The sequence below is a fragment of the Saccopteryx bilineata genome, chromosome 4 (assembly GCF_036850765.1).
Source record: "Saccopteryx bilineata isolate mSacBil1 chromosome 4, mSacBil1_pri_phased_curated, whole genome shotgun sequence".
Lineage (NCBI taxonomy): Eukaryota > Metazoa > Chordata > Mammalia > Chiroptera > Emballonuridae > Saccopteryx > Saccopteryx bilineata.
In genome coordinates, this window is record NC_089493.1 from 227,466,328 (window position 1) to 227,490,147 (window position 23,820).

Sequence of the window (23,820 nt, forward strand, 5' to 3'; positions counted from 1 at the left end):
CACGGGGCCCCTTCTGAAGCGGGTGTTTAGGCAGCATCTCCGCGTCTAATCTGTGAGTGAATAAATATTGTCTATGCTTTGGAAAAAAAAAAAAAAAGGGAAGCTCACATATTTTCAATCTATATCTTTTCCTCTCTCCATAAATTTGTCTAAAAAATATATGAAGAATATTGACAGACCTCTTTTCCAAGTTGCAGTGCTAAGGTTTAAAAAATAAGACTAAAAATAGTTAAGGGTTGACAAAGGTTGGTGGAAAGGGATATATTTATTTATAAGCTCTTTAAGCTTTCCTATGTCTTTTCATTTTAGAAAATATGATAAATATTTTTACCCACACTTAATTTTTCTTGTTTAATGTATTAATGTACAAAAATATTTTATTTAGAATTTAATTAGTTATGAATTTACATTAATTTGAAGAGGGACTTAACTGAAAAATTTTTTTTTATTTTTTTATTTTTTTATTTTTTATTTTTTATATATAAATAAATTTTTATTTTAATGGGGTGACATCAATAAATCAGGGTACATACATTCAAAGAAAACATTTCCAGGTTATCTTGTCATTTAGTTATGTTGCATACCCATCACCCAAAGAGAGATCGTCCTCTGCCACCCTCCATCCAGTTCTTTCTGTACCCCTCTTGGGACTGTAGGACTTATAATTAATATTAATACTCCCCCTCTCCCGCCTTCCCTCCCCCCACCCCCCATAGCCACCACACTCCTGTTCATGCCTCTCAGTCTGCTTTTATGTCCCACTAATGTATGGAATCCTGCAGTTCCTGTTTTTTTTCTGATTCGCTTATTTCACTCTGCACAATGCTACCAAGACTCCACCATTCCGCTATAAATGATCTAATGTCACCATTTATCCTAGCTGAATAATATACCATGGTGTATATGTGCCCCATCTTCTTCATCTAGTCCTCTATTTTTTTTACAGTGATTAAAAGCCTTTAAGCAAACTCTTGGCCAATACAGCAAGAATCCATAAATGAGTAGTGTCCTTAACATGTTCCCCAAGTCCAAGTTGGCCCCCTCACCATGCCAAATCCCTGAAAAATGCAACCCAACCACAGTTCAGTCTGTTAGGAGCTGTCACAGGGAGCAGGAGTCCAGGAAAGTTCCCCACAGGAAAAGTCCGTATGGCACTGGAATTGTTGTCACCATTCTATACTTTGCAGCTCATGTCCAAGTCCCAATGACCGCTGCTTCTAGCTGGTAATGATTCAGGTAGACTGGAAAAAGCCATTTGCAGCATGCGTGGATATGGAGCTTCTGTTCTCCTCTGCCTGGAGAGTTGAGACCAGGTTGCTTTTCCCTGGAGCTCTGTGACTGTGGCCTGGTAAAGAGAACCTTGGGATACACTAAGCTGGGTGGCAAAGGTAAATTCATAATACAAGTTGGCAAAAGGAGGAAAGAGAGCTCTAAATTAAGAGTAGGTCCCAGCCTGAAATATGAGTGGGGCATTGAGGTAGGAGGAATAAAGGAAACACTATATATTAAGCAAAGCAGCAGAAAATAGGACTATCAACACCCACAACAGAGATCTTTGAGGGAAGAATAAAGAACCTGACTATTCAGGCAAAACATAGTTAAGTGGCCCTTGTGCAAATGAGATCAGTTTACCTGCTTCTTGGAAGAAATACCCTAGGCTCGTCCACAGTGTCATAGATGGGGTCTACGGCCCTGGGCACCTTCAGCCTTCAGTGGCAAACCCCAGCATTCTGGGCAAGGTTAGGTCATAGGTGGCTGGAGCAGGCCTGGAAGAGACTGAACCCTCCCTTAGAGGAGCGAGGGGGAAGCCCACCTTCCAGTGTCCCTGTTTCCTCACAGCAGAGGTGTGTAAGCCTGGCAGGCTTTAGCTCAATGACCTTCCTTTCCACTATTGAAGCAGGACCCAGATGGCATCCTATGAGACCCCTTTGGGGTGCTGGAGCCTTTAAGGGTGTATCCTAAAAGCTGGTAGTTCCCCTTGATCTCTATTGGGCTTTTTCTGCCTCTAGGTATCTTAAAAGCCATTCTCAGAAGATCTCGCTGAGGGTTTTGAGGATCCCCATCCGCCTATATAAATCTTTTCCATATATCTGGAGCTATTTGGAAAAAAGACAGAACAGTGTTATTAGCTAGATCTAATAAAGAAGGTAGATTTGGTGTCTCCTGTTCATCAGCTTTCAAAAGAAATGTAAATTTTTTTTTTTTTTAAGTAAAAAGCATGATATGGTAGACCCGTCGGAGTCATTGGCCTGGTGTGCAGGATTCCTGGGTTCGATTCCTGGCCAGAGCACACAGGAGAAGCACCCATCTACCTCTCCACCCCTCCCCCTCTCCCCCCTCCCGGTCCCTCTCCTCCCGCCCACAGCCAAGGCTCCACTGGAGCAAATCCACCCTGGGCACTAAGGATGGCCCCATGGCCTCCGCCCCAGTTGCTAGAATGACTCCGGTTGCAACAGAGCAACATCCCAGCTGGGCAGAGCATTCCCCCCGGTAGGCATGCCAGGTGGATCCCAGTCAGGCGCATGCAGGAGTCTGTCTGCTTGCCTCCCCATCCCCATCCTCAGAAATATACAAAAAATAAATAAATAAAAGAAAAAATACAAAAAAAAATACAAAAAAAAAAAGGGGGGGGCATTCCCTTGTGCTAAAGCACCAGGAAGCCTGGAGTGAGCTTGAGTATGTCCTATGAAACATGGAGCTCTATGTTTACATATAAGTCTTTGAAGAAGGAGGAACTGCTGAAATAGTTTGTCAGCATTTGTCCCTAAGACAGCAGTCTTTATAGTGGGAACACCATACGTAAATATTTGCTGTCTGTCTATAGATTAAGGGGGGAATATGGTCAATGCTGAAAAGCCATGATCTTTGTGCCCCTCCCCTCCCCCAACCCCCTCCCTCTCTTCCCCCCACCCTGTAACCCCAACACTGTTGTTCATGTCTCTGAGTCTCATCTTTATGTCCCACCTATGTGTGGAAACATATAGTTCTTAGTTTTTTCTGATTTACTTCTTTCACTCAGTATAATGTTATCAAGGCCCATCCATGTTGTTGTAAAAGATCCTATGTCATCATTTCTTAGGGCTGAGTAGTATTCCATAGTATATATATACCAAAGCTTTTTAATCCACTCATCCTCTGATGGACACTTGGGCTGTTTCCAAATCTTTGCTATTGTGAACAATGCTGCCATAAACATGGGGGTGCATTTCTTCTTTTCAAACAGTGCTATGGTGTTCTTGGGGTATATTCCTAACAGTGGTATAGCTGGGTCAAAAGGCAGTTCGATTTTTAATTTCTTGAGGTATCTCCATACTGTTTTCCACAGTGGCTGCACCAGTCTGCATTCCCACCAGCAGTGCAGGAGGGTTCCCTTTTCTCCACATCCTCGCCAGCACTTATTCTGTGTTGTTTTATTGATGAGCACCATTCTGACTGGTGTGAGGTGATATCTCATTGTGGTTTTAATTTGCATTTCTCTAATCATTAATGATGTTGAACATTTTTTCATATGCCTATTGGCCATCTGTGTGTCCTCTTTGGAGAAATGTCTATTCATTTCTTTTGCCCATTTTTGGATTGGATTGTTTGTCTTCCTGGTATTAAGTTTTACAAGTTCTTTATAAATTTTGGTTATTAACCCCTTATCAGACGCTATGTCAAATATATTCTCCCATTGTGTAGTTTGTCTTTTTATTCTGTTCTTATTGTCTTTAGCTGTGCAGAAGCTTTTTAGTTTGATAAAGTCCCATTTGTTTATCCTGTCTTTTATTTCACTTGCCTGTGGAGACAAATCAGCAAATATATTGCTGCGAGAGATGTCAGAGAGCTTACTGCCTATGTTTTCTTCTAAAATGCTTATGGTTTCATGGCTTACATTCAAGTCTTTTATCCATTTTGAGTTTATTTTTGTGAGTGGTGTAAGTTGGTGATCTAGTTTCATTTTTTTGCAGGTAGCTGTCCAGTTTTCCCAACACCATTTGTTGAAGAGGCTGTCTTTACTCCATTGTATTGCCTTACCTCCTTTGTCAAATATCAGTTGTCCATAGAGCTGTGGGTTTATTTCTGAGTTCTCTGTTCTGTTCCATTGATCTATGTGCCTGTTCTTATGCCAGTACCATGCTGTTTTGAGTACAATGGCCTTATAATATAACTTGATATCTGGAAGTGTGATACCTCCCGCTTTTTTCTTCCTTTTCAGGATTGCTGAGGCTATTCGTGTTCTTTTTTGGTTCCATATAAATTTTTGGAATATGTGTTCTATGTCTTTGAAGTAAGTCATTGGTATTTTCATTGGTATTGCATTGAATTTATAAATTGCTTTGGGTAATATAGACATTTTAATGATGTTTATTCTTCCTAACCATGAGCACGGTATATGCCTCCACTTATTCGTATCTTCCCTGATTTCTTTTATCAATGTTTTATAATTTTCTGAGTACAAGTCTTTAATCTCCTTGGTTAGATTTATTCCTAGGTACTATATTTTTTTGGTTGCAATGGTAAAGGGGATTGATTCCCTGATTTCTCTTTCTGACAGTTCACTATTAGTGTATAAAAATGCCTCTGATTTCTGAGTATTGATTTTATATCCTGCCACCTTGCCAAATTCTTTTATCAGGTCTAGTAGTTTTTTGACTGAAACTTTAGGGTTTTCTATATACAATATCATGTCATCTGCAAATAATGATAGTTTTACTTCTTCTTTTCCAATTTGGATGCCTTTTATTTCTTTTTCTTGTCTGATTGCTGTGGCGAGGACTTCCAGAACTATGTTGAATAAGAGTGGTGAAAGGGGGCAACCCTGCCTTGTTCCTGATCTTAAGGGGATAGCTTTTAATTTTTGCCCATTGAGTATTATGTTGGCTGTGGGTTTGTCGTAGATGGCCTTTATCATGTTGAGGTATGTTCCCTGTATTCCCACTTTGCTGAGAGTTTTGATCATGAATGGGTGCTGGATTTTATCAAATGCTTTTTCTGCATCTATTGAAATTATCATGTGGTTTTTCTCCTTTCTTTTGTTTATGTGATGAATCACATTGATTGATTTGCGAATATTGTACCAGCCTTGCCTCCCAAGAATAAATCCTACTTGATCATGGTGTATGATTTTTTCCATATATTGCTGGATCCGGTTTGCTAATATTTTATTGAGGATTTTTGCATCTAAGTTCATCAGGGATATTGGCCTATAATTTTCTTTTTTTGTGTTGTCTTTGCCTGGTTTTGGAATCAGAATTATGCTCGCCTCATAAAAGGAGTTTGGAAGTCTTCCTTCCTCTTGAATTTTTTGAAATAGCTTGAGAAGGATAGGAGTTAGTTCTTCTTTGAATATTTGGTAGAATTCACTTGTGAAGCCATCAGGCCCAGGACTTTTCTTTTTTGGGAGTTTTTTGATAGCTGTTTCAATCTCATTTGTTGTAATTGGTCTGTTTAGGTTTTCTGATTCTTCCAGATTGATTTTTGGAAGATTATATGATTCAAGGAATTTGTCCATTTCATCTAGGTTGTCTAGTTTTTTGGCGTACAGTTCTTCATAGTATTTTCTTACAATATTTTGTATTTCTGTTGTGTCAGTTGTTATTTCTCCACTCTCGTTTTTAATTTTATTTATTTGAGTCCTCTCTCTTTTTTCCTTGGTGAGTCTTGTTAAAGGTTCATCGATCTTGTTTACCTTTTCAAAGAACCAGCTCCTGGTTTCATTGATCCTCTGTATTGTTTCTTTAGCCTCTATGTCACTTATTTCTGCTCTGATCTTTATTATTTCCTTCCTTCTACTAGCTCTGGGCTTTACTTGCTGTTCTTTTTCTAGTTCTTTTAGATGCAGGGTTAAGTTGTTAATTTGAGCTTTTTCTAGCTTCTTGAGGTATGCCTGTAATGCTATAAGCTTCCCTCTCAGGACTGCTTTTGCTGTGTCCCATAAATTTTGAGTTGATGTATGCTCATTATCATTTGTTTCTAGGAATTTTTTAATTTCTTCTTTGATCTCAATGTTAACCCATTCATTGTTTAATAACGTGCTATTTAGTTTCCAAGTGTTTGAATGTTTTTCAATTTTTCTATTGTGGTTGATTTCTAGTTTAATGCCATTGTGATCAGAGAAAGTGTTCGATATGATTTCAATCTTCTTAAATTTGTTGAGCCCGCTTTTGTGCCCTAACATGTGGTCTATTCTAGAGAATGTCCCATGAGCGCTTGAAAAGAATGTATATTCTGCTGTTTTAGGGTGAAAGGTTCTGAAGATATCTATTAAATCGAGTTGATCTAATATGTCCTTTAAGTCTGCTGTTTCTTTGTTAATTTTCTTTCTTGAGGATCTATCTAATGATGTTAATGGGGTATTGAAATCCCCTACTATTATAGTATTGCTGTTGATCTCGCCCTTTAAGTCTATCAAAGTCTGCTTTATATATTTATGTGCTCCTATATTAGGTGCGTAGATATTTATAATGGTTATATCTTCCTGTTGTATTGCTCCCTTTATCATTATGTAGTGACCTTCTTTATCTCTAACTATGGTCTTTGTTCTAAAGTCCATTTTGTCTGATATAAGTATTGCTACCCCAGCTTTTTTTTCATTTCCATTTGCGTGAAATATTTTTTTCCATCCTTTTATCTTCAGTCTGTGTGCATCTTTTGATTTAAGGTGTGTCTCTTGTAGACAGCATATGTATGGGTCCTGTTTTCTTATCCACGCAGCTACCCTATGTCTCTTGATCGGATCATTTAATCCATTAACATTTAAGGTTATTACTGATATGTAATTGTTTATTGCCATTTTTTTTCTTTAAAACTGTTTTTCTCTTTTGCTATATTCTTTTTTTCCTTTGATCTGTTTACAACAGGTCCCTTAGCATTTCTTGCAGCCTTGGTTTGGTTGTAGTGAAATCCTTTAGTTTTTTTTTGTCTGTAAAGCTTTTTATTTCTCCTTCAATTTTAAATGATAGCCTTGCTGGATAAAGTAGTCTTGGTTGTAGGTTCTTGTTCTGCATTATTTTGAATATTTCTTGCCATTCCCTTCTGGCCTCAAGTGTTTCTGTTGAGAAGTCAGAAGTCATCCTTATGGGGGCTCCTTTGTAGGTGATTGTCTTTTTTTCTCTAGCAGCTTTTAATATTTTCTCTTTATCTTTTAGCTTTGGTAATTTAATTATGATGTGTCTTGGTGTTGGTTTCTTTGGATTTCTCCTTAATGGAGTTCTCTGTGCTTCCTGAACATGTGAAATATTTTCCTGCCTTAATTGGGGGAAGTTTTCCGCTATAATATGTTTGAACAAAGTCTCTATCCCTTGTTCTTTCTCTTCTTCTTCAGGAACCCCTATGATGCGGATGTTATTTCTCTTCATGTTGTCACAGAGCTCTCTTAGAGTTTCCTCAGACTTTTTGAGTCTCTTTTCTTTTTTCTGCTCTGCTTCCATGCCTTTATTTATTGTGTCCTCTAACTCACTGATTCGATTCTCTGCTTCATCCATCCTGCTTTTAATTCCTTCCATTGTATTCTTTATTTCAGATATTGTATTTGTCATTTCTGTCTGATTCTTTTTTATTATTTCAGTGTCCTTTTTTATATTTGTTATCTCTTTATTTAGGTTTTCGTAATGGCCATCTATGGTGGTTCTAATATCTTTGAGCATCCTAACAATCGTTATTTTAAACTCTGCATCTGGTAATTTGGTTATATCTGATTCACTTAGGACCTTTTCTGGGGATTTCTCTTGGTTTATTTGTGTTGTATTTCTCTGCCTCCGCATTTTCTCTTCACGATAGTGGCTGTGATCACGTGCTTGGGTGCACAAGGGTTGGTGGCCTTGGCCTTTGCCCCGCCCCCGTGTGTGATGTTATGCTCGGTCCTGAGGGCACTGGCGAGCATCTTTGCTCAGCTGCGGGTCTCCGCCTGTTTCCGAGCTTTCGCCCTGCCTTTGCAGGATGATCCCACTCAAGGAACAGCTGCTAGCCTTGGCTCTACCACCAGGAAAGGCTGCGTGCCCAAGCTCAGCTTCGTAGCGGAACTCTGCCTCTTCTGGGCTTTTGGCTCCACCCCCGCGGGAGGAGCCTGCTACCAAGTCAGACCGCAAGCCTGGGTTGCACAGGCGGGGCAGGGATGTGCTCCTCTGCCCTTGCTCCGGGGCTGGTTTCTACCCTTTCTGGGTTTCCCGCCCTTCTCCCAGAGGCTGGATTACAGGCTGCCAGCAGCTGAGCTTAGCCGCTTTCGCACGCCCCCTTCTCCCTAGCCGGGTAAGATTGAGCTCACACCTGAGCCCACTGGTGGCCAGCCGGCTTCCGCCCCTGCCAGCAGAACCGCGCTTTTGTCTCCCGCTGCCGCCTGCTCTCCGGTGCGCCCTCAGCCGTGTGGGTGGGGGCGTTGCAGCTCGGACCCTAAGACTCACTACCGTAGACCCAAAAGCTCCCTCCTTCTATGCGACTCTGCTCTGAATGCCACGGGGGAGCTTGTTTGGCTGCTCTCCTGCTTCCCTTTGCTGGTATTGCTGTTTCCGGGGGAAATATTCACTTCAGCTTTGGGGAGTGACTCGTCCCAGGGGTTAGAGTGGCTATCTCCCAAAAATGTTTCTCCCTATGCCTCCTAGATTGCACTCTCTTCCTGTTACTGTGGTTCTCTCCCCTCTCCCTCCGTCTCCAGGAGCCCCGGGTGAGTGTTTGTGAGAGAGATGTTCTGCGTGGTCCCTTTAAGAGGGATCCTGGGTCTGAGAAATCAGACTCTCTCACAAACAGTATCCTGACTTGTTTCCAGCTAAATACTGTCCTTATGCTTCTTCTGGGCTCTGGGGCTGCAGGCTGGGGCTTTGTTCCTGGGGCTCAGGGCCCTTTCCCCTCTGCTAAACTCACTTCCCGCCACGCGAGTCTCTCCCTGCTGCCGTTCGCTCCGAGAAGCTGGGCAGCCCTCTCCGCGTTTCTGCTTTTCCTACCAGTCTCTGGGTGGCTTCTTCAGCGTTCCTGGGTTGAAGAGTCCTTTTAGTTTAGTCCAAAGTTGGTTTTTCCAGTTGATAGTTCATAAAATTAGTTTCTAATCCACTTTGGTTCTGGGAGGTAGATGCTGGTACGTTCGCCTACTCCAGCGCCATCTTCAATTTCTTAACTGAAATTTACCTTTATGTTTTCATTGAAAAAATTTTGCTGAGAAAGTTAATAGTGAAATTTCAATGGCACATTTACTTAATTAAGAAACTAATTACTTGCTGCCAGTTTAGAAACACTAAACATAAAAAGTGTAATTGCTTCTTGTAAAATAAATATATGTACCTAAGTTATATGTTTATATATTAAAAATCATTATTAACTACTCATTAAAGTAGGACTTTAATGTTGGATAGCTCAGTTCATGTATACAAATGGAATAATAAAGCTATACACTTAAAATTATGTGTTATTTATAATAATATGTAGAATAGTGGACACTTCATTAGATAAGATAATTCTTTTACAGTTAACACTTGATGGTTTTATAGCATTAGTTTTTCAAAAGACAGTAAAGGCCTGACTAGGCAGTGGCGTAGTATATAGAGTGTCGGACTGGGATGCGGAGGACCCAGGTTCAAGACCCCGAGGTCACCAGCTTGAGCGCGGGCTCATTTGGTTTGAGCAAAAGCTCACCAGCTTGAGCCCAAGGTTGCTGGCTCGAGCAAGGGGTTACTCGGTCTGCTGAAGGCCTGCAGTCAAGGCACATATGAGAAAGCAATCAATGAACAATTAAGGTGTTACAATGTGCAACGAAAAACTAATGATTGATGCTTCTCATCTCTCCGTTCCTGTCTGCCCGTCCCTGTCTATTCCTCTCTCTGACTCTGTAAAAAAAAAAAAGATAGTAAAGGACAGGGATGATTTGAAACAGATAAGAGGTCAATTTATTCTTTCATTAAACTCCTTTTTGTTAAAAAGATTTCATTAGAAGTTACTTATACATACTAAACTATAATCTTAAAATATTTTTTAAATACCTAGAGATTGCAGTATTGATCATGTAAGCATTCTAAAGTAATTTCTAGAAATGTAGGCACTTCAATTATTTTTAGTGGAAAACACTGTATGAAAGTGGCATCAACAGTGCAGTAGTATAAGCACAGTATAATAGTACAACATGGTATTCATTCATTTTGTGGCATTCGTTGATTAACTAAGGGTCTCTAAGTCTCAATTTCCTAATCTCTAATATAATAATTTGGACTGAATGAGCTGTAGGGCTACTTATGATTCTAAAATAATCTATATCTATAATATTATAGTAATCTGGATCACATAGCCTCAGAGAACATTAGTATCATGTAATTTTTGAGGAGTAAATTTATTTAAAAGAGCAAGACTTTTGAGATATGAATTTATTAGATCAAAACATTTCATTCCGAGGAAATTACTGAACTTGGATGATTATTATCATTCAAGGAAGAGCTACTTTTTTTCCTTGCAGGGGAAATGATACATTATTTGAAAGTTTCATTTTGTTGTTGGCTAGGAACACCTGAAGAAACCAAAGTGGTTTCTTACTATTTACTATGGGTTACAGTCAGCATCGATGGGACCAAGTGATGTAATGGGCTGTTTGGAGTGAGATGTTTGAGATGTTCAGTACTTTCTCTTTGCATGCAACATTTAAAAAACCTTGCTTGGAAGAGAAGTTTATTTTTCATACAGGAGTTGGTGATCCTTTTGAAATAGAATTATGTGCTCGTTGCCATGGCAACATACAATTCCATGCTTCTGCTTTCTACAATGTATATTCCTCTGAGTCTGGGTGTTTATAAGTGTTTTATTCATTGGTGGCAGTGTGTGGTTACTGGCATCAAAAAATAGATCATCCAGGTGACATATGGTGCCTGTCAACTTTGAATTTCTAAGACACATTAAGCATTGCAAAGAAGGTGATTACTATATCTCTTTTAGGAGGAGGTGGATACTAAGTTTTACGTTCTGTATTAATCAGTGTATTTAATGCCAGTGACTACAACAAACAACTCCCCTATGTCAGTGACTTAGCACACAAAGGATTTTTTTCCCCCCTTGCTCACGTCAGATGTAGACAGGGCAAATCTCTACCAAAGATGACTTGTCTTTGTTGACCCTGATAGGCTATGGGGAATCCTTCACTGTATTTCTTTCAACTGTCTGGCTAAGAAGGAAAGAGAAAGCATGCAGAATTGTACAGGTTGTTTTATGGCCAGTTCTGGAGGTGGTGAATACCAATTCTGCACACATTCCATTGGCCAGAATCCTCTCATGTCCCCCTAAGTATGTATGGGGGTAGCAGGAGTATGTAGTTTACTGAGGCCCAGGAAGAGAAGAGGGCTAGGCAAGCAGCCTGTCTCTGCTCTAGTGTCTTTTTGTTTTTTATTTATTTATTTATTTATTTTTTAAATAAATTTTTATTAATGTTAATGGGATGACATTAATAATTCAGGATACATATATTCAAAGAAAACATGTCTAGGTTATCTTCTCATTAAATTATGTTGCATACCCCTCGCCCAGAGTCAGATTGTCCTCTGTCACCCTCTATCTGGTTTTCTCTGTGCCCCTCCCCCTCCCCCTAAATCTCTCCCTCCCTCCCTCCTGCGTCCTCCCTCCCCCCACCCCTGGTAACCACCACACTATTGTCCATGTCTCTTAGTCTCGTTTTTATGTTCCACCAATGTATGGAATCATGTAGTTCTTGTTTTTTTCTGATTTACTTATTTCACTCCATATAATGTTATCAAGATCCCACCATTTTGCTATAAATGATCTAATGTCATCATTTCTTATGGCTGAGTAGTATTCCATAGTGTATATGTACCACATCTTCTTTATCCAGTCTTCTATTGAAGGGCTTTTTGGTTGTTTCCATGTCTTGGCCACTGTGAAGTGCTGCTATGAACATGGGGCTACATGTGTCTTTACGTATCAATGATTCTGAGTTTTTGGGGTATATACCCAGTAGAGGGATTGCTGGGTCATAAGGTAGTTCTATTTGCAGTTTTTTGAGGAACCACCATACTTTCCTCCATAGTGGTTGTACTACTTTACATTCCCACCAACAGTGTATGAGGGTTCCTTTTTCTCCACAGCCTCTCCAACATTTGTTATTACCCGTCTTGTTGATAATAGCTAATCTAACAGGGGTGAGGTGGTATCTCATTGTAGTCTTGATCTGCATTTCTCTAATAACTAATGAAGCTGAGCATCTTTTCATATATCTGTTGGCCATTTGTATTTCTTCCTGGGAGAAGTGTCTGTTCATGTCCTCTTCCCATTTTTCTATTGGATTGTTTGTTTGTTTGTTCTTGAGTTTTATGAGTTCTTTGTAAATTTTGGATATTAGGCCCTTATCTGAGCTGTCGTTTGAAAATATCAGTTCCCATTTAGTTGGCTGTCTGTTTGTTTTGATATCAGTTTCTCTTGCTGAGCAAAAACTTTTAATTCTGATGTAGTCCCATTCATTTATCTTTGCCTTCACTTCTCTTGCCGTTGGAGTCAAGTTCATAAAATGTTCTTTAAAACCCAGGTCCATGAGTTTAGTACCTATGTCTTCTTCTATGTACTTTATTGTTTCAGATCTTATATTTAGGTCTTTGATCCATTTTGAATTAATTTTAGTACACGGGGACAGGCTGTAGTCGAGTTTCATTCTTTTGCATGTGGCTTTCCAGTTTTCCCAACACCATTTGTTGAAGAGGCTTTCTTTTCTCCATTGTGTGTTGTTGGCCCCTTTATCAAGGATTATTTGACCATATATATGTGGTTTTATTTCTGGGCTTTCTATTCTGTTCCATTGGTCTGAGTGTCTATTTTTCTGCCAATACCATGCAGTTTTGATTATTGTGGCCCTATAATATAGTTTAAAGTCAGGTATTGTAATGCCCCCAGCTTCATTCTTTTTCCTTAGGATTGCTTTGGCTATTCGGGGTTTTTTATAGTTCCATATAAATCTGATGATTTTTTGTTCCATTTCTTTAAAAAGTGTCATAGGAATTTTGATGGGAATTGCATTAAATTTGTATATTACTTTGGGTAATATGGCCATTTGAATTATATTTATTCTTCTTATCCAAGAACAAGGAATATTTTTCCATCTCATTGTGTCTTTTTCTATTTCTCTTAGCAATGCCTTGTAGTTTTCTTTATATAGGTCCTTTACATTCTTTGTTATGTTTATTCCTAGGTATTTTATTTTTTTTGTTGCTATCGTGAAGGGGATTATTTTTTTGAGTTCATTTTCTAATATTTCATTGTTGGCATATAGAAAGGCTATGGACTTCTGTATGTTAATTTTGTATCCTGCGACCTTACTGTATTGGTTTATTGTTTCTAGTAATCTTTTTGTGGAGTCCTTTCGGTTTTCGATGTATAGGATCATATCATCAGCAAAAAGTGATACCTTTACTTCTTCTTTTCCGATATGGATGCCTTTTATTTCTTTGTCTTGTCTGATTGCTCTGGCCAGAACTTCTAGCACCACGTTAAATAAGAGTGGAGAGAGTGGACACCCCTGTCTTTTCCTGATTTAAGGTAGAAAGTCCTCAGTTTTACGCCATTTAATATGATGTTGGCTGATGGTTTATCATATATGGCCTTTATTATGTTGAGATATTTTCCTTCTATACCCATTTTATTGAGAGTCTTAAACATAAAATTGTGTTGTATTTTATCGAAAGCCTTTTCTGCATCTATTGATAAGATCATGTGGTTTTTGTTCTTTGTTTTGTTGATATGGTGTATTACGTTAACTGTTTTACGTATGTTGAACCATCCTTGAGATTCTGGGATGAATCCCACTTGATCATGATGTATTATTTTTTTAATATGTTGTTGTATTCGATTTGCCAGTATTTTGTTTAGTATTTCAGCATCTGTATTCATTAGAGATATTGGTCAGTAGTTCTCTTTCTTTGTGCCATCTTTGCCAGGTTTTGGTATGAGGGTTATGTTGGCCTCATAAAATGTGTTTGGAAGTATTGCTTCTTCTTCAATTTTTTGGAAGACTTTGAGTAGAATAGGAACCAAGTCTTCTTTGAATGTTTGATAGAATTCACTAGTATAACCGTCTGGGCCTGGACTTTTATTTTTGGGGAGGTTTTTAATAGTTTTTTCTATTTCCTCCCTGCTGATTGGTCTGTTTAGGCTTTCTGCTTCTTCATGACTCAGTCTAGGAAGGTTGTATTGTTCTAGGAATTTATCCATTTCTTCTAGATTATTGTATTTGGTGGCATATAGTTTTTCATAGTATTCTACAATAATTCTTTGTATATCTATGATGTCTGTGGTGATCTCTCCTCTTTCATTTTGGATTTTATTTATTTGAGTCCTGTGTCTTTTTTCCTTGGTGAATCTTGCCAAGGGTTTGTCGATTTTGTTGATCTTTTCAAAGAACCAGCTCCTTGTTTTATTGATTTTTTCTATAGTTTTTCTGTTCTCTATTTCATTTATTTCTGCTCTGATTTTTATTATCTCCTTTCTTCGGCTGGTTTTGGGTTGTCTTTGTTCTTCTTTTTCTAGTTCCTTAAGGTGTGAAGTTAAGTGGTTTACTTCGGCTCTCTCTTACTTGTTCATATAGGCCTGAAGTGATATGAACTTTCCTCTTATTACTGCTTTTGCTGCATCCCAGAGATTCCGATATGTCGTATTTTCATTTTCTTTTGTCTGTATATATCTTTTGATCTCTGCGCTTATTTCTTCTTTGACCCATTCATTTTTTAGAAGTATGTTGTTTAGTTTCCACAATTTTGTGGGTTTTCCCCCCTCTTTTTTACAGTTGAATTCTAGTTTCAAGGCTTTATGATCAGAGAATATGCTTGGCACAATTTCAATTTTTCTAAATTTGCTGATATTGTCTTTGTGGCCCAACATATGGTCAATTCTTGAGAATGTTCCATGTACACTAGAGAAAAATGTATACTCTGTCGCTTTGGGATGAAGTGTCCTGTAGATGTCTATCATATCCAGGTGTTCTAGTATTTCATTTAAGGCCACTATATCTTTATTGATTTTCTGTTTGGATGACCGATCTAGAGCCGTCAGCGGTGTATTGAGGTCTCCAAGTATGATTGTATTTTTGTCAGTTTTTGTTTTAAGGTCAATAAGTAGCAGTCTTATATATTTTGGTGCTCCTTGGTTTGGTGCATATATATTAAGGTTGTTATGTCTTCTTGATTCAGTGTCCCCTTAATCATTATGAAATGGCCATTTTTGTCTCTGAGTACTTTTTCTGTCTTATAGTCAGCATTATTAGATATGAGTATTGCTACACCTGCTTTTTTTTGGGTGTTGTTTGCTTGGAGTATTGTTTTCCAGCCTTTCACTTTGAATTTGTTTTTATCCTTGTTGCTTAGATGAGTTTCTTGTAGGCAGCATATAGTTGGATTTTCTTTTTTAATCCATTCTGCTACTCTGTGTCTTTTTATTGGTAAGTTTAATCCATTTACATTTAGTGTAATTATTGACACTTGTGGGTTCCCTATTGCCATTTTATATCTTGCTTTCTGTTAGTTTTGTATCTTGTTTGATTCTTCTCTTTTGTTTTTCTATCGTTTGTTTTTGTTTGTTTGTATTCCATACTTCTTTCCTCTGTTGCTACCTTTTTTAAGTCAAGTGTTTTTGTGGTGGTTTTTTCAAGGGTGGTTACCATTAAGTAATGAAAGGGGTACCTACCATATTCATTGTAGTACCCTTTCTTGTGAGTATTTCTGCGCTTCATCGTCCTTTGCTACTGTTAATCTTCATCCTTTCTCCCTTTTTTTTTTCTTTTGTTGTCACAGTTTAAGTTTGGTTTTATTGTTTTCTTGGTGGAGCTGTTACTTGTGGTTATGTTTTCTTTTGTTCTTTGAATCTGGTTGGAAAACCCCCTTTAGTATTTCCTGGAGTGGGGGCTTTCTGATGATAAATTCTCTCATCTTTTCTGTATTTGTGAATATTTTTATATCTCCTTCATACTTGAAGGATAGCTTTGATGGGTATAGTATTCTTGGCTGAAAGTTCCTCTCTTTCAGGACTTTAAATATTGGGGTCCACTCTCTTCTAGCTTGTAGAGTTTCTGCTGAGAAATCTGATGATAATCTAATAGGCCTTCCTTTATATGTTGTATTCTTCTTTTCCCTGGCTGCCTTGAGAATTTTTTCTTTGTCATTGGTTTGTTTCATCTTCATTATGATGTGCCTTGGAGTGGGTTTGTTGTGGTTAAGAAAACTTGGTGTTCTGTTTGCTTCTTGAATTTGAGGCTTTAATTCTTTCCACAGGCTTGGGAAGTTCTCGTCTATTATTTGTTTGAGTATATTCTCCATTCCATTTTCTTTCTCTTCTCCCTCTGATATACCTATTATTCTTATGTTATTCTTTCTGATGGAGTCAGACAATTTCTGTAGGGCTTTCTTGTTTTTTATTATTTTTGAGTCTCTTTCTTCTTCTCTCTGTTGTGCCTCAAGTTGCTTGTCTTGTATTTCACTGATCCTGTCTTCTATCTGGGCTGTTCTATTAGCTAAGCTTGTTACCTCATTTTTCAGCTCTTGAATTGAGTTTTTCATTTCTGTTTGATTTGTTTTTATAGTTTCAATTTTCTTGGTAATATATTCTTTGTGATTGTTGATTTGTTTTCTGATTTCCCTAAATTGCCTTTCTGTGTTTTCTTGTATATCTCTGAGTATTTTTAAGATTTCTATTTTAAATTCTCTGTCATTTGGCTCCAAGGCTTCCAGTATGTTAAATCTTTTCTCCATAGATTTTTCCACATCTGTTTGTGTTACCTCTCTGTCTTTTGTATCCATAATGTTCGATTTCCTTTTTCTTATTGGCATCTGAAGGTGGTCTTGATGATAGTGTTAATTGGAATTAATAAAAAATAAAAAGGAAAAAAAAAAGAAAAAAGGAAAACACTCCACACACAAAAAGTAATAATTTATTATTTCCTCCTTTTTTCTTTCTTCTCTTCCCCTCCTCTCACCTCCTTAGGGAAATATTGTGATGACCTGTGAATTATATTATGCTAAATGGAACAAAAACTGCCTATAATGGAGGGCCTGATTTGGGGTGAAGAGTTCAAGGGGCAAAAAAGGGAATAGGGACCTACTAAATACAAAAAAAAAAAAAAGGGGGAGAAAATCTTAGACAAGCATAAAATGATTTGCTTGTAAGTGATGGTCGACTAAGAGATATAATGAGAGGGATGAGAGGGAAACAGAAAAAAGGAGAGAAAAAATAATTAAAAAATATAATAAGTAAAAATCTGTTGTATTAAGTGGAGCGAAGACTAAATACAATGGAGACTTTGGGTTGGGAGGAATGCTAGTGAGTTAAAAAGCAATGTAAAAAGTGCCCAAAATGCCACAAAAACAAACAAATAGAGGAAAACCAAGAACAAAAGCAGAAGAAGAAAAAAAAAGAACAACAACAACAAAAAACCCCACAAAAACTTGAGTCCCAAATTAAATAATTTGTTCGTGATTGAGGCTTAAATGGGAGGAAAAGTAAAAGGAGAAAAGAAGAAATGAATAAAAAGGAAAAAATAAGAGTAAGAGAGAAACGAAGGAAGGAAAAAAAAACAAAAGGGGAGAGAGTGAGAGTTAAGGGTTTTGGAGTGTAACTCTAAAGGAGAGTTAGGATGAAGAAAAGAAATAAAATGGAACACTCATGGGTAGTGTAGTTCAAGAAAAGGGTAGCATAAGATGGGCAGAGAGTAAAAGGACCGAGGTGGAAGAAATAGAAATAATAATAAAGGCAATAAGATAGAAGAAAGAAACAACAACAACAAAGAATTAGTGGAACAAGTTATAAAGTCTGTGGATTTTTCTTGATTTTGAGAGGTTAACTTCTTCCTTTTTTCTTTTCTCCCCCTCTTCCTGGTCGGTGACTCTGTACCCCAGGTTCTGCCCCTGTGTCACTCTTAGGTAGGAATTTGCAGTTGATGGTATTCTATGGCAATATCATATAATTGGCTTTAGTCTCGCTGGTAGTCAAGGCTTGTTGGCGTTTGCAAAGTCCAACAATGAGAGAGTTTGCTTTCCTGGAGTCTCTTTCCTAGTCTCCCCTTCCTGAATTAGTAGCCTGGTGATCCAGCTATGAGGCTGCCACTGCTTCTGTCTGGGGAGTAAGAGGCTCAAAGAGCTGGGAAATCCTCATTCTATCCTCACTCATCGAAAGGCTCTGGGTAAGGCTCTGGCAGTCAGAGCCTCCAGCGTAATCAGGTGGGGCTGGGAGTCAATTGTTGTCAAGGTGACTGTTCAGCACCTATCATTCAGTTGGACCACTCAACCCAGGCTTTCCACACTTGGTAGCCTGTTTTGGCTGGGAAGAAGAAGCACTAGTTGCTGTTTGCTTTATGGATCTTAATATCTGCCAAGTCCCTCTTGTTAGGTATATCCCTGAATATGGAGGCTCTGTCAATCAGAAGTTGCCCCCGCCCCTTTAGCGAAAGGCACTGAAAAATATCCCGCCTCTTGTCTTGGATCACTGAACTGGGAGAGGTCTTATCAATTAGAGCCCCGTGGGTGCGTAGATTTCGTGGGTTAAGCTAATTTCAGTGATTGGATCCGCAGCTGTGCTCCAGAAAGTATTTCAGGCTGTCTGCACGCCCCTCCCCCCAGCGCTTGATTGTTAGCTTGAATGGCTGGGTGAGGTGCTCCGCCCACGGAGAGAATCTCCTGACTAGGAAAGACAGCCTTGGCGCCCCTCCCGGAGCTCGGCTCGGGGCACGCGCGGTTTCTTGGCATGCCAGTGGCCGGGGACCGCGGCACGGGCGCGCGCGGTTTCTCAGCACGCCAGTGGACAGGGACCCCTGGCACGGGGCACGCGCGCGGTTTCTCAGCACGCCAGTGGCCGGGGACCGTGGCACGGGGTGCGCGCGCGGTTTCTCAGGGTATGCTGGGGCGGCCGCCAGCGCCCAGGCTGCCCTCCCCGAGTGTGGGCGGGCAGCTGCACGTGTGGGTTGACTCACCACAGGTGTACTCTCTCCTCAGCAACAGTCCTTTTGCTTTCAGTGTGTTTGTGGAACTCCGGAATGCTCCGAGGATAAATTTTTCTGTTTCTAGTTGATAAATTTGTTGAGATTTTGGGGAGATCTGTCGGACGCGCTGCTCATGGCGCCATTTCTGTGACGTCACTCGGCGTCTTTTTGTTTACAATTTTTTATATTTAATTGGAATATCTTTGGAGAAATTTAGATCTCTCTTTTTAAAATTTATTTTGAATGAGGAATAGGTAGGTGGTAAGCTGATATATTTATGAAAATTTATTCTCATTGCTTTTTCATGAAAGACTTGTTTCCTTTTTCTTACCTTATAATTTAGAGTATGCTGAATTTAACTATTAACTTATTTTTTATATTTATTGCTACCTTAGGATCTCATTTTAATGATCAAGCTCTTTCTGTTGATGAGAACTCCATAATGTACAAAGTAATAATCATAACAGAGCTTTTGCAGTTTCTTAGAGGCTAGATGAACTTCATTTGAAGTAATTTAATGTAAATTATTATTATTATTGTTATTTTTTTAGTGAGAGAGACAGAGACAGTGAGACAGAAAAAGGGATAGATAGAGACAGACAAGAAGGGAGAGAGATGAGAAGCATCAATTCTTTGTTGTGGCACCATAGTTGTTCATTGATTGCTTTCTCATATGTGCCTTGACAGGGGTGCTACAGCCAAACCAGTGATCCTTTGCTCAAGCCAATGACCTTTGGGCTCAAGCCAGCAACCATGGGGTCATGTCTATGATCCCTCACTCAAGCCAGCAACCTTGCACTCAAGATGATGAGTCTGTGCTTAAGCCAGTGACCTTGGGATTTTGAACCTGGGTTCTCAACATCCCAGGCCAATGCTCTATCCACTGTACCACTGCCTGGTCAGCAAATTATTTTGTTCTTAAATTTATCACTTGTAGTTTAATTCACTGGTACTACAGGGAAAAATGCTCTTAATGATCTCTTTGATGTTCCTTGTACCTACAGTGAGTATACAGCCATGTGTGACCAATTTGAGATGTCCCCAAATTCTTAACACTTCTCTGTTAAGAAGTGGAGTCTGTGGTCCCTATTCTGGAATCTGAGTGAACTTTGACAATTGACTATGTCAGGGTTGATGCTGAGCCAGTTTTTAAGCCTAGACCTTAAGACAATGGCAGTGTCTGTTTTTGGTCTCTTGGAATAAAGGATCTGGGAATGAAGCCACCATACTGGAAAGCTTTAGCCACATGTAAAGCCTCTAGATAAAAACTCTGGCTGATCTCCCATCCTGCAGCCAGTATCACTGGTCAGCCACGTGAGTCAGCCATCTTGGACTTCAGTCCCATAAAGCTTTGAGATCACTGCAGCCCAAGTGCTTTCGAAATACTCAATGAAAGACTTCAAGGAAAAATTGTCTTAGCTGTTCCAACAAGTCAGAAATGCGAGGGCTCATACTAAATTGTTCTTTTATGTGACAATAAAAATATGGAACATAATAGTTTTCTTTATTTTGGTTTTGCTCTTAGAAAGCTTCGAACACTATCATAAATTTTCACCAACCTTTGAATATGGTTGAAAAGCCTTTAGATTTAGAGAAATAATCATGATTCACATATCTTTCTATCTAACATCTATCTGTCATCTATCTTTCAATCTATCTATCTATCTATCTATCTATCATCTATCTGTCTGTCTACCTACCTACCTACCTATATGCAATCTAGCTGCCAACTGGGACAAGTGGGTGGATTAATATCTTAATCTGAGTGACATTGCCAAGGACTGGGTTCAATAAGATATGTTCCTCAAGGTTAGCAGCAGGCAATATTCTTCAAGTTTTCTTGGTCACTGTCATAAACTAGAATTCTAAGAACATAATTTAGAATAAGGGAACATCAAGCTCAATAGTTTGTCCCTGGTGGCAGTGTGAAAGTACAGTTAGTTGGAAAGCTTTGTCCTCAGGGAAAAACTGCATACTTGAAGCTGTGCAAAAACTAGGGGATATAAACATTACTGGTCAAATAGTGTGAATGCAGGCAAGTCAGGCTATGTGTGAATTATATTTAGTCAATTCCTTATACTGCATGTAAGAATCAGATTACCTTAAGTACTTTTCTCATATAGGAGTCAGGGCTACCAAATATGACCATTACAGGTACAGTCGTTTGTGTTCTTTTCCCCGAAAAACTTCCATTACAATGTAAATATGATTTGGAGACTATAACTTGAACAAACTCTTACTCAGGTATTATGGGTTTTCAGATATAATCTTTTTCCTACAGGGAAGAGAATCTTCAAAGGATTGGTATTCTTGTTGTTTAAAGAGCCTTAAAGAATTGCTGTTGTTTTGGGGAAGATGCTCAGTGTTGAAATAGAAAAAAAGGGGAGATGACATATGTTGCATATTTCATGATTTTATCTGAGCTTATGCTAGATGCACTGTGTACTTCTATTTCCATATATGTTACATTCTGCTGGTCTCCTTTGAAGTCATAAGCACTTTGAGGCAGGTTCAGATATTGTACATGTTTTATAAAATGGTAATAGAGTAAGTCAATAACACTTATTAATACCTACTATTCACTGATCAGCATACCTTTTATCAGCCTTATTCTTAGACACATATAAATCTTTGGAAAATGACAATGTGAATTCTGAACATAACATGATAATGCTTTCTTCAAGAGGCACATGCTTAGAATTGTAATTCATTTGGTAGTTCCTTTATGCTTTTTGTATAAATAGAATAATAACTTCAGAGAACAGTTTCTCTAGAAAGTCCAGCTAAAATAATTTGACTGAAAAACTCTCCTTGCTCCTAGCATTTCATTCTCTCTTTGAGAGCATATAGCCAGCTGGCTAGAGATTACATTTCCAAGATTTCCTTTGATAAAGAGTGCCCACATAACTAAGTTATCACCAGTGGGCTGGGAATAGAAGTGACATGGACAACTTGTGCCTCATTTGCTTAAAAATAAAACAATATTCTGGGTTTTCTCTCTTTTTCCCTTCTTTTGGGTAGGAATGTACCGTGATAGTGATCTAACTTCCACCATGTAGATGAAAAAAGTACTTAGGGGAATGGGGGAGCAATCCTGAAGCTCCGTGTGGATTAGCGCCACCCCACAACCTTGCATGCTTCCCACAGGGTTTCTATGTGAAAGGAACATTATATCTTATCTAAGCCACTATTTTTTTTTTTTTTTTTTGTATTTTTCTGAAGCTGGAAACGGGGAGAGACAGTCAGACTCCTGCATGCGCCCGACCGGGATCCACCTGGCACGCCCACCAGGGGGTGACGCTCTGCCAACCAGGGGGCAATGCTCTGCCCCTCCGGGGCGTCGCTCTGTTGCCACCGGAGCCACTCTAGCACCTGGGGCAGAGGCCAAGGAGCCATCCCCAGCGCCCGGGCCATCTTTGCTCCAATGGAGCATTGCTGTGGGAGGGGAAGAGAGAGACAGAGAGGAAGGAGAGGGGGAGGGGTGGAGAAGCAGATGGGCGCTTCTCCTGTGTGCCCTGGCTGGGAATCGAACCCGGGACTTCTGCACGCCAGGCCGACGCTCTACCACTGAGCCAACCGGCCAGGGCCCTAAGCCACTATTTTTATCTCTTTATTAAAGTACCTGAGCCTTTATTGTAACTAATATACCTCATCTTTTATGATTAAAATAATTATTCTCTGCTATGAAAGAGCTCATCGTTTAGTCTAGATTATGTGGTTGTTAATGGCCTTAGCAACTCAATGAGACTATTTTTAAAAAGTTCAGGAAATGATGCACTGGAATGAATGCTCTCATAAATGTAATAATAAAGTAGTATGTAAGTGACCTGATGAAACGTATCTAATTCAGAATGTAGACCTAGTTGGAAGGCATCACATTTCTTCCTGTCAAAATATTTATTTTTGTTGTTTATTTTTTCCTTTAAAACATGAACGTCTATAGCTTCTTAATAACTGTGTACTTACTTTGTTCTAAGTACCAGAGAACTTAAGGAAGTGTTAGCTTATTTCCTTGTCTGCTTTGATTAACATCATCTCCCAGAACTCAGAAGAGTGCTACGGTGTAGAGTACTTGTTGAATATTTTAAAACTGAATGAATATAGTTTTTTAAAAAACATATATACAGAAGCTTAGTAATACAAGGCAGTTTTGGAGTGACATGTGGTCTTGAAATAAGAGCTATAAAGTTTAGTAAGAATCAGCAGTAGAGTAGAGCTCTGAAGGATGTATCAGGTTTAGTTGGAGAGAGTTTATGTTGGTTTCTGGGACAAGGACAGATTGTATGCACACCGTTACAGGCAATACAGTTAATCCCTGTCCAGTAGAATTTTCTGTGATGATGGAGGAGTTCTGTGTGTTTACTCTCTGGTATAGTATCAACAAGTTACATATGGCTACAAACTCAAGTGTCTGAGGCAGGAGTACTGAAGTATAAAATTTACAATAAGGCTGTAGAAAGGTATATGTCTTTAAGTCCCATCTGGAATCTTCTAAGTTTGCATTGGATTTGCCATAGTCCTGCTTTAGTTGTTAACATACATGGCTTTAAAATGAGAGCTATTTACTAAAACATACTAAGAAACTAAAGGAGTCAAGATTTTTAAATTGAAGCCTCAGATTTCTCCCTTTCAAATTCTTCCTAGCTTTTTATTTTTTAAATATATATTTTTTATTTTTCAATTACAGTTGACTTTTACTATTATATTAATTTTGGGTATAGTTACTACCTTTTAAATAATATAATTCTGAGATTATTTGCATCAAGGTATTTAAATTCAAATTATTGGAGTTTTCCTAAAATTATTTATTTCATAAAAAGCCATGACATAATAGCTTTCAGCATTTTCTTTTAGTCTAAATGTTTCCCAAAGTTGAACGTTATTTGTGTGAACTTGCTTAAAGAGATATT